Below are 17,119 nucleotides of genomic sequence, written 5' to 3' on the forward strand. Positions count from 1 at the left end.
GGAAGGTTGACAGTTCAGGCCCCGCCCTCAACCCGCCCACTTTCTACCATAAATGGTCAGTACAAAGCCCCTCGTCAATATTTTTACATCTCAATCAGCCTGTTGATCGGCGGCATATGACGCTGAATCCTGGAAGAAAAGACAAAAAAAAGGAATTTTACTGAGAGAGAAATAGTGACGAGGAGGTGGAGGTCAGGAGACGATATTATTTGGTGTGTTACAACCCGGCACTGCTCAGAGAAGGATGTAGGTGTAGGAAGTAACATTAAGCAGGTGAGTTTGGGTGAAGAGAGGGTTTTATTGGTACTTCTCAGGTTTACAATGATCAAACAGAACCCCAAAGACAACAATATAACAAAGGAGGGCCAAACAGGTAATGCCCAATAACTATACAAAGGTGGATTTACCATAACAAAAAGCCGAGTTCAACAGATCACACAGACATTCAAAACACACACCAAGGTTCTTGGACAGACTGAACAGACTCCTCCTGCATCTGTCGCCATGAGAAGTCTGCTGGAGCTGTTTAAATAGTCTCAGCTGGTGGGGGGGCGCTGAGCCAATCAGCAGTTGTCCTCCATCAGGGGGCTTCATATCAGGACAGGAAACTGATGAGGATACCTCCTGTCAAACAGCACACTAACACACACACACATAGAGGCAAGGCCATACAGCCTGTGGGCTTTGCAATCAGTGGGGTGCGAGTGGCCTTGGATTGGAGCTATTTGGTGTCAGTAGGGCGCACTTTACCCTGTCCGACTTCATGGCCAAAGTATTTTACTCTAGCTCCTCCAAATTCACATTTTGCGAGGTTCAAAGTCAAATTAGCTTTAAATAAGTGAGTGAATACCTTCGTTAGTACTTTGAGGTACTCCTCCAACGTGGAGGTGTACACCACCAAGTCATCGAATTATGCCGAACAATGTGACGCCCCATTCAATACCGTATTTACTCGTCGTTGAAAAGTGGCCGGTGCATTGCACATCCCAAAGGCCATTACGTTGTATTGCAAGAATCTATCAGGTGTCACAAATGCAGAGATTGTCGGGGCACGCTCAGTAAGCGGAACTTGCCAATATCCTTTCAATAGATCAAGTTTTAAAACAGACAGAGCATTGCCAATGTTATCAATACAGTCCTCAACGTGAGGCATTGATACGAGTCAGGCATCGTAACTGCGTTTACTCTCCAGTAACCAGTGGTGAACCGCGGTGAGCCATCGGGTTTTCTTTCCACTAAGCAAAGGGAACTCCAGGGCCTACTACTTAAGGTAGCAAGATTATCATCCAGGAGATAATCCGTCTCCTGTTGCATTAGCTTACGTTTTTCACTGTGGGTGCGATATGGGTGTTGTTTTATCGTTTTGGCATTCCCTACATCAATGTCGTGTTCGATGACGTTAGTGCGGGATGGCACGTCATTAAATAACACATGGAAACCGTCTATTAGCTCAATTATGTCACACGGCTGCGAGTCAGCGAGGGGAGAGTGTTTCAGGAAGGGTTTGTCGCATTTCCGAGTTGGTAAGCCTAGCCGTTAGCATCTCTGGGGTGGGCCAAGTTAGCCCATCAGATTCAGGCGTCGGCTGTTTAACGTTAGTGGAGAGCACAGGAGCGGTGTTTGTCAGGAGCCAACACACTGTCAGGTCATAGTAAGGTTTTAGCATATTGATGTGCCAAACAGAGTCCAACAGTTTCTCTTTAAAAACTTTTAGTGGTCCATGTTGCACGTGTCCAAAAACGAATTCAGCAGGGCTGAATCCAAGAGACTCCTGTGTGTACTGCCGCGCAGCAAATAAGGCAAACAGTAACCCCTCCCCCCAGCCTCTCCCCGTCTCGGTGCAGTACTTTTATAGCATCAATTCTAATGTCAGATGCCACCTTTCGAGGGCTCCTTGTGACTGGGGGTGGTAAGCACTGGAGGTTGTGGGGGTTATACCAAATTCTTTTAACACTTAAAAATTAAACGAGATTGAAAATGTGTTCCCTGGTCAGACTGCACGTCCTTGGGAAAACCAAAAGTTGAGAAGGATATGGTTAATTCTTTCACGATAGTAGGAGCACTTATTTGCCATAATGGCACGGCTTCGGGGAATCGAGTTGCAGCACAAATAATTGTTAGCAAGTACTGATATCCCGCTTTCGAACGGGGCAGGGTTCTAACACAATCTATAATTTTTTCAAACGGTTCACCAACCGCAGGAATGGGATGGAGTGGTGCAGGTGGTACCACTTGGTTTGGTTTACCAGCAAGTTGACACATGTAACAGCCACATCTGCTTTCAAACACGGCAGAACGGAGAACTAGTTGCTAGGTTTTGTTTACACCTAAATGTCCAGACCAGGCGTTATTGTGAGCAAGCTAAAAAAATGTATGCGTGTTACTGGTGAGGAACCACTATCTGATTCACTGAGAAATAATCAAACTCATCGTCAGCTACAGCTGTTGGAGTAGCTGTTGGAGGATCACCTGAGGCTGGTGGAGCTGTTGGAGGAGAACCTGAGGCTGGTGGAGCTTTTGGAGGAGAACCTGAGGCTAGTGGAGCTGAAGGGGGAGAGCCTGAGGCTGGTGGAGCTGAGGGAGGAGAACCTGAGGCTGGTTGAGCTGTTGGAGGAGAACATGAGGCTGGTGGAGCTGTTGGAGGAGAACCTGAGGCTGGTGGAGCTGTTGGAGCAGAACCTGAGGCTGGTGGAGCTGTTGGAGGAGAACCTGAGGCTAGTGGAGCTGAAGGGGGAGAGCCTGAGGCTGGTTGAGCTGTTGGAGGAGAACCTGAGGCTGGTGGAGCTGAGGGAGGAGAACCTGAGGCTGGTGAAGCTGAGGGAGGAGAACTTGAGGCTGGTGGAGCTGTTGGAGCAGAACCTGAGGCTGGTGGAGCTGTTGGAGCAGAACCTGAGGCTGGTGGAGCTGAGGGAGGAGCACCTGAGGCTGGTGGAGCTGAGGGAGGAGAACCTGAGGCTGGTGGAGCTGAAGTGGGAGAGCCTGAGGCTGGTGGAGCTGTTGGAGGAGAACCTGAGGCTGGTGGAGCTGAGGGAGGAGAACCTGAGGCTAGTGGAGCTGTTGGAGGAGAACCTGAGGCTGGTGGAGCTGTTGGAGGAGAACCTGAGGCTGGTGAAGCTGAAGGGGGAGAGCCTGAGGCTGGTGGAGCTGTTGGAGGACAGGCAGTGATGAGCTGGAACCGGGTCGAACATGCGGGCCGGCTCCTTGAAGACTGGCAGCCTGGCTGCAACCAACCAGGGTTCTGATGGTTCTGGCAAGAACTCTCCGGGAACCCTCAGAGGCTGACCAAACACCAGCTCTGCAGATGACGACTGGAGATCTTCCTTCGGAGCCGAACGCAGGTCCAACATGACCCAGGGCAGTTGGTCGACCCAGTTGCTGTCAGTGAGGGCGGCCTTCATCGTCCGATGGAAACGCTCACAGTCCATTGGCTTGAGGGTTGAAAGCTGTCGTCTTATGTAGCTGCACTCCCAGGGCAGCCAGCAGGTACCATGGGGCGGGGCAGCCAGCAGGTACCATGGGGCGGGGAAGCCAGCAGGTACCATGGGGAGGGGCAGCCAGCGGGTAACATGGGGCGGGGCAGCCAGCAGGTACCATGGGGCGGGGCAGCCAGCAGGTACCATGGGGCGGGGCAGCCAGCAGGTACCATGGGGAGGGGCAGCCAGCAGGTACCATGGGGAGGGGCAGCCAGCAGGTACCATGGGGAGGGAAAGCCAGCAGGTACCATGGGGCGGGGAAGCCAGCAGGTACCATGGGGCGGGGCAGCCAGCAGGTACCATGGGGCGGGGAAGCCAGCAGGTACCATGGGGCGGGGCAGCCAGCAGGTACCATGGGGCGGGGCAGCCAGCAGGTACCATGGGGCGGGGCTGCCCTGGAGACACGTCACAGAGGAGTGTGGTCCCGCTGTCATGGAAGACCACATCCGGCAGCCGTAACCCCGTGGCGGCTGTCCTGTAGGTCTGGATGTCAGAGTCAGTCAGCTGGTCGCCGGCCATGGCAGCATAGTCCACTCCAAGGTGCACAGAGTTCACGTGTGCCCGGGAGAGGCAGTCAGCCACTGCATTGTTTTTTCCAGCTAAATGCCGGATGTCTGTGGTGAACTCTAAAATGGCAGAGAGGGGGCGCTGCTGACGCCCAGACCAGGGCTCCGAGGTCTTGGACATGGTGAAGGTGAGGGGCTTATGGTCCACAAAAGCAGTAAACTGCCGGCCTTCCAACAGAAACCTAAAGTGACGTATGGCGAGGAAAAGAGCCATCTCAAAGAACTCCATACTCTATACTGCTCACTACTCTCTCCTTATTTGCAGTACTGTGCTGAAGTTTGGGGCAAAAACTACAAAACCACATTCTCTTCAATAAATATCCTTCAGAAAAGATCAATAGGATCCTTCACTCATCAGGTACACACTAACACAGTATTACTCAAGCTGACTGACATTGTGTAGTACCAAACATCCAGGGGATCAGACCCAAGACTCCCAGAGTGGAGTTACCACGGTCCTACTACCCGACCCCCCCACAGCACCGGGACCCCACCACAGCACCGGGACCCCCCCACAGCACCGGGACCCCCCCACAGCACCGGGACCCCCCCACAACGGCACGGCCCTTAAACTCCAGACTGAGATTGGTTCATCATCAGACCAACGCTCATCATAGACTTTTCTTAGTATTTGTACTTCTCTGGCCTGTCTGCCTCTCTCTCTCTCTCTCTCCCTCTTCTATTCCTCTCTCTCTCTCTCTCTTCTATTCCTCTCTCTCCCTCTTCTATTCATCTCTCTCTCTCTTCTATTCCTCTCTCTCTCTCTTCTATTCCTCTCTCTCCCTCTTCTATTCCTCTCTCTCTCCCTCTTCTATTCCTCTCTCTCTCTCTATTCTATTCCTCTCTCTCTCCCTCTTCTATTCCTCTCTCTCTCCCTCTTCTATTCCTCTCTCTCCCTCTTCTATTCCTCTCTCTCTCCCTCTTCTATTCCTCTCTCTCTCTCTTCTATTCCTCTCTCTCTCCCTCTTCTATTCCTCTCTCTCTCTCTCTTCTATTCCTCTCTCTCTCCCTCTTCTATTCCTCTCTCTCCCTCTTCTATTCCTCTCTCTCCCTCTTCTATTCCTCTCTCTCTCCCTCTTCTATTCCTCTCTCTCTCCCTCTTCTATTCCTCTCTCTCCCTCTTCTATTCCTCTCTCTCTCCCTCTTCTATTCCTCTCTCTCTCTCTTCTATTCCTCTCTCTCTCCCTCTTCTATTCCTCTCTCTCTCTCTCTTCTATTCCTCTCTCTCTCCCTCTTCTATTCCTCTCTCTCCCTCTTCTATTCCTCTCTCTCCCTCTTCTATTCCTCTCTCTCCCTCTTCTATTCCTCTCTCTCTCCCTCTTCTATTCCCTCTCTCTCTTCTATTCCTCTCTCTCTCTCTCTCTTCTATTCCTCTCTCTCTCTCTACTATTCCTCTCTCTCTCCCTCTTCTATTCCTCTCTCTCTCTCTCTTCTATTCCTCTCTCTCCCTGTCCTATCCCATGTACTTCTCCCCCCAACCGGTCAAGGTGGATGCCCCCCCCCCTTCCAGAGTCTAGGCTCCGCCCCCTTTCTTCCTGAAGAGGGACTTCTTATGAACTGTTCTTCCTGAGAGGGAGTTCTTCCTGGTTTCCACTGTTGCTTGTTCCATCTGCTGCTCTGGAAGGTTTAGTTGGGTTCTGTTGTTCTCTATCATTGTAAGAGGCTCTGGAAGGTTTAGTTGGGTTCTGTTGTTCTCTATCATTGTAAGAGGTTCTGAGATGTTTAGTTGGGTTCTGTTGTTCTCTATCATTGTAAGAGGTTCTGGAAGGTTTAGTTGGGTTCTGTTGTTCTCTATCATTGTAAGAGGTTCTGGAAGGTTTAGTAGGGTTCTGTTGTTCTCTATCATTGTAAGAGGTTCTGGAAGGTTTAGTTGGGTTCTGTTGTTCTCTATCATTGTAAGAGGTTCTGGAAGGTTTAGTTGGGTTCTGTTGTTCTCTATCATTGTAAGAGGTTCTGAGATGTTTGTTGATGTGATTTAGAGCTTTACAGATAAAACTGAATTGAATTGAATTGAATTGAATTGAATTGAATTGAATTGAATTGAATTGAATCTACTACCAGAGAATACTCAACAGTTGTTCAGACATGATGAAGAGTCACAATCTGAGGAGGAAATGTAACTTTAAAGATTTCATAGGACCAGAAAAGGGTTTTGTCTCTCAGTATGCGGGGTGAGAGTACTGAACGGGTTTACTGTGGGACTGAAGTAATGTCCAAATATGAGACAGTTTAAAATGCAGTATAAAAATATGATCTTCAAAAGGTACGAGGAAGAAGAAGGTGTGGCCAGTCACTGGGTATTTTAGGTTCAAATGTCTCGTTTATTTTGGTTCTTTCCACTGTTCCTTCTTTCCTAGTATTGATTAGTTTTGCTCGTCTCCCTTGTAGTGTACGTGTGTAGTGTTTGTGTGTATTGTTTGTGTGTATTGTTTGTGTGTAGTGTTTGTGTGTAGTGTTTGTGTGTATTGTTTGTGTGTATTGTTTGTGTGTATTGTTTGTGTGTAGTGTTTGTGTGTAGTGTTTGTGTGTATTGTTTGTGTGTATTGTTTGTGTGTATGTGCTTGTATGGTACATGTAGACTGTACATGTGTTAATGGACGAAGGTATTAGGCGATGTGTGTATATTTATATGTAATAATGCATTTAGCATGAGTGTTTAATTAGGTGTGCATTTATTATAGAATGTTAAGTACATCTTACTCACAGCATACGCGTTATGTATGATGTGTGTACTATGTGTGTACTACGTGTGCTTGTGTGTGGGTATAAGTGTTTGTCTGTCTGTAGATATGTATGACTGGACATGTATGTATATATATATTCTATATCTATATATTCTGTGTGTGTGTGTGTGTGTGTGTGTGTGTGTGTGTGTGTGTGTGTGTGTGTGTGTGTGTGTGTGTGTGTGTGTGTGTGTGTGTGTGTGTGTGTGTGTGTGTGTGTGTGACAAGGGGTGGGAGTAAATAAGTTTGACTTCTTCTCACTCCTTTTCTAATATTCATCTGACCATGTTCTCTTGATTTATTTTTATATTATTATTACTGTTATTCATTTATTTATTTATTTGAGAGGAAAACTTGGATATTCCAATTAAACATTTCAAACAAACCTTCTGTCTCTGATCTCCTTCATCTGTCTCCTTCTGTCTCCTCTTCCTCACACCAATAACATGCCTGTCCTCCTGTCTCTCTCACTTCATCTCCCTCTCTTCTCTTCATCCTCTCTTTCTCACTACATCTACCTTCCTTCTCTCCATTCTTCTCTCCATCTTTCTCTCCATCCTCAGCCTCCCTCTCTCCCAGTACAGGTACCTTCTCCAGACCGGAGTGAGTCTAGCTTCATCCTCCGCTCTCCTGCCTCAGACTCTGACTGGATCACCAGAACTGGCTTCTCTTCCATATCAGCCAAATTAGAGCAGCTCCGCTGCTACATGGACTTCATCTTCCTTATGGACACAGTCAAGGCTTTCCAGAACCTCACTCCTTATCTGACTGACTCTGTTCATACTCCCAACCTGTCTTGCTCTCTAACAATTGCCTTTCTATACACCTGTAGTGTCTTCAGGTATATATAGGGTGCCTCCAAATAAAACGTCTAATTCCAAATATCATTATTAAATATTTCATGGTGTGCTAGTTATCTTTGCAGTAGCTCCATGTCTCTGCACGTGTTACAGAAACACAAAAGGACCTGTGTGGCTGCTAATGTTTCTATTTCATTGAGATGCACTCTGGGGGCTTTTCCACCGGAAAGAACCAGGTTCTAGTTCTGGTCCAGGACCAGCCTTAGCACCAGTTCTTTGTCTTTGCACCACCAAAGCCCCGGCATATCAGGGGCTAAACTGCTGCTACGCTGGCCCCACTTCATTGCTGGGCCAGAGCGGAGCCAGAGCGGAGCCAGAGCGGAGCCAGAGCGGAGCCAGACTGGGGCCAGACCCGTCATCAGCTGGGGGCGGAGTTATCTCTGGAGCTATCTCTGGAGGTATCTCTGGAGTTATCTCTGGAGTTATCTCTGGAGGTATCTCTGGAGCTATCTCTGGAGTTATCTCTGGAGTTATCTCTGGAGTTATCTCTGGAGTTATCTCTGCCTACAAGGCGGAAGCGAGGTTGAACCGGCTTTCTGAACTCTACAGTGAACACTGAGCCCCAGAGTGGTTATAGAGAAAAACATTTAAATAACGATATAATAAGTGGTTCCCTCAAGTTAATAATACGAGGGAACGTGATAATTTAATCTGCCATCGCGGAGCCGTGGTTCTAGAGCTGCAGAGCTCCTCCTGTCAGTCAGCTGGTGGATCTAGAACCTAGAACCAGTTCTTTTCAGACTTTTCATGGTGACATCATCGTAACTAACTTCACCACCAGGTCTTGTTTGGCGTTCTGACCGCAGGCTGAGGTCTGCATGAGCCAGCAGGGGGCGCTCCGCTATGAGACGCTCCACAGAACTTCTTTCTAATGAAGCCAGACTTCTGGTTCCTCAGGAACTACTAAACAAACTACAAACTACTGGAAATGAAAACTTGGAGTTTTTAGAGCTAAAATGAGCCTTTTAATGGCTTCATGTGAAAGAGAACTTTAATCAGAGTGTTTACCTAGGTTACCATGGAAACGGCTGTAGAGCATTCTATCGTTCTACATTCTAGACCGGGGAAAATTGAGAAAACACAGGGAGAGATGGAGAAAGAGAGCAGAGGGAGAGATGGAGAAAGAGAGCAGAGAGGGAGAGATGGAGAAAGAGAGCAGAGGGAGAGATGGAGAAAGAGAGCAGAGGGAGAGATGGAGAAAGAGAGCAGAGGGAGAGATGGAGAACGAGAGCAGAGAGGGAGAGATGGAGAAAGAGAGCAGAGGGAGAGATGGAGAAAGAGAGCAGAGAGGGAGAGAAGGAGAAAGAGAGCAGAGGCAGAGATGGAGAAAGAGAGCAGAGGGAGAGATGGAGAACGAGAGCAGAGAGGGAGAGATGGAGAAAGAGAGCAGAGGGAGAGATGGAGAACGAGAGCAGAGAGGGAGAGATGGAGAAAGAGAGCAGAGGGAGAGATGGAGAAAGAGAGCAGAGGCAGAGATGGAGAAAGAGAGCAGAGGGAGGGATGGAGAACGAGAGCAGAGAGGGAGAGATGGAGAAAGAGAGCAGAGGGAGAGATGGAGAAAGAGAGCAGAGAGGGAGAGAAGGAGAAAGAGAGCAGAGGCAGAGATGGAGAAAGAGAGCAGAGAGGGAGAGATGGAGAAAGAGAGCAGAGGGAGAGATGGAGAAAGAGAGCAGAGGGAGAGATGGAGAAAGAGAGCAGAGGGAGAGAAGGAGAAAGAGAGCAGAGGGAGAGATGGAGAACAGACACTTGCAGAGGCTCAAGAGGAGGATGGAGAGACTTCCTCTCCACCACAGACAGGATGGAGAGACTTCCTGGAGGTGTGGCCGTGCAGAAAAGAGAATTTTCAACTCCAAACTACAATTTATGAGACGCCAAGTTTTGAAGAGAAAAGTTTGTAATTATTTAGATATTATCTGCAGTGAAACACACTGCCTTTGTCCTTATTTAGAGAGGGTTACTTTTGAGTCTTGTGTTTTGTTTTATTCCTATCACAGACAGCAGTGTGTAAGACAGGTGTAATGATGGTTCAGGTCAGTCATTCAAAGGTGAAATATGCTTCAAAGCTCATAGTAAAATGTAGTAAATTAATATTATGTGATGTTTTCATTGACGGGTACCCATGGCCAGAATACACCCGGTGTCACGGTCCAGCTGTTCCCCCGCTCTGAAACGTCCGCTCCATATATGTGAGCATTCGCAAAAATTGGGGGACGCTTCAGGCCGCAGGCTGTCTCTGTCCAGCTATTCCCCATTCCAACTCGTCCCTCAGTCTCACTGTCCACTAGTAGGACAGAACCACGCCTATATGTGTTGAACTTTTTTGGGCTAATTCTATTTATTAGCACGGCAAGTGAAAACAGAACAACTTGAGGGGAGTAACTACAGTACTTGTCTTATCTCATACTATAGTATTATATATAACAATTATGTCATTATCTGGAGTTCTGAATTATTTTTACACAAATCCTGTTTATTACAACGGAAGTGGAAAAGCCAGTATCTAAGGGTCCTATCTTGTGTTATTTAATATATATATATTATTTTAAATAATGAAAACATATTTTTAAAAATGAACTCATAATGAATCAAAAAGTTCTGATAAATTGTTATACTGAAATACTTCAAATTGGATTTGACAGTGAATGTCATGGCTTTTTCTAGTGTTTTCTTTTGCTGTTCTAATTTTGTGTCCCGATACCGATACCCGGTTGCATAGTATCGGCCGATACCGATACTTGCTGATACCGATACTTGCTGATACCAATACTTGCTGATACCGATACTTGCCTATACCACAGTGTTTAAAAAACATATGGCCTGTTTTTCTTTCAATTCTTAAGAACTGCATCCTCACTTGGTTGTATGAATCATTGCTATCATGGCTTCATCTGGCTGCTTAAACCTTTATGAAACAGGAAATAAACACTAACAAAGTAAATGTAGGACAACTTTTTTATTTCCTACCTGGTATGAGTGGAACTGAAAAAATTAACTTTTCTTAAAGCTGAGTTTTTGCTCACAAATGCCAAAAAAATAGTACAATATCCATGTACCAGTAAATACATGTAAAACAGTAGTGCAACCGCAGTTAAATTTAAATTAAAATAACAAATAATCTAGATATGAAGCTTTCCTTGGCACTGGATACCTCACCATACATGGCTCAGGAGTCAGGGCAGCAGTGAGGGAGAGTCGGGAGAGAGAAAAACACGGCACCGAGTATCGGCGAGTTACTAGTTCAGCTTTTACTGTGGTATCGCCCCCCCCCCCCCCCCCCTTATACTGGTGTCGGCACAACACTAGCTTCTTCTGATATAAATTATGCTTTTGCCTGCAGTTGGACACAAGCGATGAAGAGGTGGGTCCATTTTATCTGAAACAGCCAGCAATGATGAAGACCCCAACTGCTGTCCCTCTTCAAGTGAATCCAGCAATGAAGGGACTGCTGCTCTGCCGAGAGACGCTTCCAGTGAGAACGACTCCGGTTCAGATCAAAATAAACAAGAACAAAGAGGACAGTGCGTGATCGAAAACAGAAAAACAACAAAACGTATATTAAGAGAAACAACAAACTACAAACGGATGTAGAGACTATGACTGTAAAACGTGTACCCAAAGGGAAGACAAAAAACGAGTGTGGGACAAAAGACATTTGTCTTTACTGCTGTCAGCAAAAGGCCAAGATGGCCACATGGAACTCAAAGATGTAGCTTACGCCTTCAGCCTTCCTTCAAAACCACATGATAGAAAGGCACTACTTGAAAAAATGAGAAACAAAGGGGATTTTAATCACAACAGTGAAGTCATGAGAAAAGGCAAAGGACAGCTGATCACGTGGAAGCAGCCTCTCAAGAGGCCTCGGTGGACGATTGTCTTCCATGTACTTTTTGTCTTGGAATGTTAAAAAAAAAAGGACCTATGGAAACACAACTCCAAATGTGGAAGCAGAGTGAGTTACGTGTGACCGAAGACAACACAAGGTCCAAAGCAGCGCCGCACACCTGCTACCAATAGTGACGTCCTCCAGTGGACATGAGACAGTTATCATTGACATGCAACAGGATGATGTGTCCCTTCACATCAGGAGGGACTCATTCATTTGCAACTCCGGTGAATCATTGTAGGCAAAACATGGGCGTATGAAGTCCAGACACCAGTACATTGCACAACGAAAACAAAGGACAAGACAGGAAAACATCTGGAAGATTTGTGTCCACCAAATTTCAGTTGGTTGTCAAAGTGACAAAGAAATGTACAGAATTCAGTCCAGGCCAAAATGAGTCTGGAAAACATCCTCAGCTGTCAAACTGGGATTCTGTCATAAAGAGGCTGGTCCTGATTGGACAGAAAGTCATGAATGATGATGACCTGGGAGAGAGTCGGGCCAGAACATTTCTGGAACTTTTGGAAAGAAACTGGAAAAAGGAGGTTTCTGTCGGCGCTCACCAAACCATCCTGGAACAAAAGATGGAATCGAGGATGACATCCCCTCACTAAACACGTGGTGGTTCTCAGAGACCACCTGAGCAGGGTAGAAGAGGGAGCAAGGAAGGAACTGACCCAACGGTCAAGTTTAACAGCGTACAAGTTGTTAAATGAGAGTGTTCTGGCACAAGTCATCTTCTTCAATAAGCAAAGGGAAGGTGAAGCATCACGCATGAGCCTTCAGTTCTACAAGACTGCAGGTAAAAGTCTCATTAATCAGGACATAGTTGAAACCCTTGAAACATTGGAAAAAGAGCTTAGCCAGCGATTAACTCGCATTGAAATCCGGGGGAAAAGAGGAAAGAAGGTCCCTGTCTTCTTCACAGAGCCAATGAAGGAATCCATTGACTTGTTGATTAAAAGCAGGGCTGAAGTTGTTATACCTGCAGAAACCCCTCATCTCCCTACAAGACCTGGTGCACTGCTGAAACCCCTCATCTCCCTACAAGACCTGGTGCACTGCAGAAACCCCTCATCTCCCTACAAGACCTGGTGCACTGCAGAAACACCTCATCTCCCTACAAGACCTGGTGCACTGCAGAAACCCCTCATCTCCCTACAAGACCTGGTGCACTGCAGAAACCCCTCATCTCCCTACAAGACCTGGTGCACTGCAGAAACCCCTCATCTCCCTACAAGACCTGGTGCACTGCAGAAACCCCTCATCTCCCTACAAGACCTGGTGCACTGCAGAAACCCCTCATCTCCCTACAAGACCTGGTGCACTGCAGAAACCCCTCATCTCCCTACAAGACCTGGTGCACTGCTGAAACCCCTCATCTCCCTACAAGACCTGGTGCACTGCAGAAACCCCTCATCTCCCTACAAGACCCGGTGCACTGCAGAAACCCCTCATCTCCCTACAAGACCTGGTGCACTGCTGAAACCCCTCATCTCCCTACAAGACCTGGTGCACTGCAGAAACCCCTGAACTCCTGAGATCCAACCACTGAACATTACTCTTTCTTTATCTTTCACAGGTGAAAATCCCACATCAACCTCTGAGGCTGAAGCAGAAAATAAATGTAAAAGAGGAATGGTTGAGGGTTTGAATCTAAGAATTAGGATTTGTTCCATTTTTAACATGTCTATATTGGAGCTGCAGTTATAGATTAATTAATAGATGGGAAGAATGTATTATCTTCATCCTAAAGGAGGAAATTCAAAAGAAGTTGGAAAATATCAACATTCACAACAATCAGTCAGCTAATTTTTTATTATGACAGTCTTTATATATTTAAACAAGCCTGACAAGTGAGCCCGGGACCCAAACTTAAGTTTTAATTGGAAACTTACTATGTAGTTCAAAGTAATGTACATAAGTATGTATATATTAACTGTCCTGTTTACATATGAGACAGAAAATGAGAAAATGCTCTGAATTCACTGATGTCCACCAGAAATGAATTTATCTGAAGATCATTAGAGTATGTAAACACTCGGGGTGGGTTCCTCCTGGTTTACCAGACGGATGTTCCGACCAATCGTCCTGCTAAGTGCCTGGTTCCACCCGTGAGGATGGGACATCCACACAGGAAGGTCAGTTAAACATTCTGAGAATTATTGGATGATTGAGTGTTGAAGTGATAAAATTCGATTTTATTCATTTTAGTTAAGGAACGTGAGTTTTAAGGTAACGCTGACATTAGCAAAACCTCCTGCCTCTGTGAAGGAGCCACCTAATGATATCATACCACATCATGTGTAAGACAAATATCCACTACAGTCCTCCCTGTTTCCTCCTTGCTCAGTCTCTCATTGGGTCTTTATGAAATGCGTAGAGGAGCAGAAGGCTTCTATTGTGCAGCTCAGCAAGCAGATCCAGGATCAGATGGGATGTAAGGTTCACTCAGAGAACACAGTGGGAACCAAGGCAGAGGTCTACAGGAGGTAGTGAACAGCCGTAGAATAGAAGAATTAAGACAATTGTAAGTTCAATTAGTTTTAAAATGACTCATACACTGATAAAAGTAAAACTGTAATGTTATTTTAAGAGGCAGCTCAGTTCTAGTTCATTCCTATGAACTGCACTCATAAAACCAGTGCAGACGGTTTGTCGATGCTTCTACATAATACAAAGTAAGTCAGATGTACAGTCCTTACATTAGGTCCAACCCCATACAGTGTAAGGTAATGGAAACACCTCAAACCAAAACCCAGGGAGGAATTATCCCTCTGATGGGATTTTTAAATATAGAATTGGTCAAAGGTGCCTTAAGGCGGTTTTACTCTTCAAAACATAATTTAATGTTAATGACGTTGTATTTCTTGAAACATTTAAACAGAGCATCAAAATGTTATTCAACAACACTCTGGGGTTTAGGTTCTCATTTTTTAAGTGTTCACTAGGTGATCTCTAAAGAATGAATTATTACTTGAACTTTCATGAACTAAAAAGCACTAATGTTGCTCTGTCAGGTAAGGTCGGCTGGTCAAAGGCAGGCAGAGCAGGCAGAGCAGGCAGAGCAGGCAGAGCAGGCAGAGGAGGCAGAGCAGGCAGAGGAGGCAGAGCAGGCAGAGGAGGCAGAGGAGACAGAGGAGGCAGAGCAGACAGAGCAGTCAGAGGAGGCAGAGGAGGCTCTCAATCCAGGAAACATAGCTGGAGGGTCTGGCATGGAGCAGGAGAGAACAATGTGGCAGTGGGTGAGTGGAGAGCAGGAGTCTTTATCCTGAACCAGTCTGATTGAAAGCAGCTGAGTGGAGCTGCCTTGATGAGGTGGCTGTCAGGCAGGGTGGAGCAGAGGTGGAGCAGAGGTGGAGCAGAGGTGGGTGTGGCTGGTAGTCAGAGCAGAGTGGCTGAACGGTGACAGCTTCACAGATCTTCACCAGAACACTGGATGAAGGTACGTTCAAACACTTGACTGATTATAGTGGCAGTAGTTTGATTCCATCAGGGAGCTCATAAAGCAGACAACGTTTGACATCTGAAATTATGGGTTTTAATTTTCATAGGTTAACGTGATTGTTTTGAGAGGATTACTTTGAATCCTGTCTGATTGCCTGTGGAAAGTAATCATTGTGTCTATAACATGAGGCTGTCCAAATAAATGTCTAATTAAAGAAGGTGAAGTGAAGCTCTTTATATCCTCAGTTCTTCAGGTTCTGATGCTCCTGCTCACTCATAGATTCCAGAACAATCATCTGCCTCACAAGAATATTTGAGCTGCAGCTGAAAGGGCTTAAGAAATATCAACTGCAATATAGAACTCATTCCTTTGTACAGTTTGTGCCTGGAAAGTATTTGAATGTCCATTATTTTTGTTGTGAATCGGCACTTGTTTAAATAACACAAATAATAACACATTGTCTGTTTGTTTTGAAATTCTGATCATCAATACAGATATGTTTAAATAAGTGGGATTACACGGTTTGATATGATCTTTTACTGAAAATAGAAAAGAGAGTGAATGTTGACTGGTAACAACACTCTTCTTTTTTCTTTTTAATGCAATTCAGGCTTTGAATTCTCAGCTAAACTGTTGATCCTGTCCAGGAGGAGCTGATGTGACCCTGGACATGGTAAATGAGGTACTTTTACTATTTACAAATGAGTTTATGTTGTAGCTGTATGATATCTGTACATAACATTCTTTCATATCTAATTTGTTGCAGGACAACAGCATTGAGTCCCAAAGAGAAGCTGTAATCAGAGGCCTTATCCTCCATCTTGGAGAAAAGATGGAGGATTTAATCCAGGACTACCAGGTCAATACGATCTACCTCCACCAGCACTCTAAGTTAAAGCCCTGCCTGTTACAGACTAAATATTTAATTCTAGGACAGCTGAAGGTTGAAGTAATTATCTGCCGTCAGGTTCTAAACTACTGGTAAGTATTTTAACTTATGAATATAAATACATACACTGTACAATACAATAGGGTCTTTATAAACCTGCTAGAAATAAGCAAAGTAAGCCATGTTATCTCTTTTATTTTGAGATTCCTATTAATTTAAATGTTCTTTGTGGTCAGCAGAGCTGGAGCGAAGGCCAGACACAAGTCGGGGTCGCCATGGGGGGAACTGAGGTCCTGTTTGGGGTTCCTAATGTGGCACATGCTTGTGCTTACCTCATGGGCCTCACCTATACCCTGGAACTAAGCTACCCTAAGAAACTGAAGTACACCTTCGAGGTCTTTCAGAAGATCTTCCTCAAGCAGGAGGATGGGAACAAAAGAATGTCCTCCAAGGGACATGATCTTAGTCGGTCTTCATGTCTAAAGCCACACACACTCCATTGAAGGTTGAGAGTTTGAGTGACAGCCTTTATTTTTATGATGCATTTCATCAGGTTACACTATCAGGTTACACTGCAAGCTTTAACTTTGTGATGCTGCTGTACAGTGCTTTCTTTTATTTTTTTGAATTCCATCATTATTTGGCACTTTAAAAGGCTCTCGTTGACCCAAGCAACGTAACTTGTCGCTCTTTTTTTTTGAGAACCTGCTCTTGTTTTAGGTTATGAGGGTATTTGAGAAATCTGACTCTGGAGTGAAATAACAGTAATTAGTTGGGGAAAAAATCTTGTTACCTTTGTTCCATGCCATAATGGTATTATTTTCTTAAGGTACTTTTTGGCCAAATTGTATTTATGATGTTCAGACTTTCATAAATTAGTGTGTTTTTCATTACTGCTTGTTTGTCAATGTGGACAAAAAAGGAACTTTAAATGTTCTAAAAATGTTCGTTTTAGCCTAGAAACCACTGGAATCTCAGCGATTTGATTTAACTTGTATTTTGTATTATAGCTTGTATTATCACTCGCTATGTGATTGATGGAACTCAGGTTGAGGCCAGAAGGCAGAACTGAACACACGTGTCAAGATGTCTTTACTGGGTCGCCTGCTGCCTCTTGTCAGATGATTTCAGACGATTCAAACGTTTCATTCTGCTTTGATTGGAGGAAGTTTGGGAACAAGCAGCCATCTTTTTATAAGTGCTGTTGTGATTGGCTGTAAAACATGTGTCTCTGGTCTGATAAGGCAAAGTCCTGGTTGCTTGGAGGCCTGAACTTT

The sequence above is a fragment of the Lipophrys pholis genome (assembly GCF_963383615.2).
Source record: "Lipophrys pholis genome assembly, chromosome: 20".
NCBI classification, from domain to species: Eukaryota; Metazoa; Chordata; class Actinopteri; order Blenniiformes; family Blenniidae; genus Lipophrys; species Lipophrys pholis.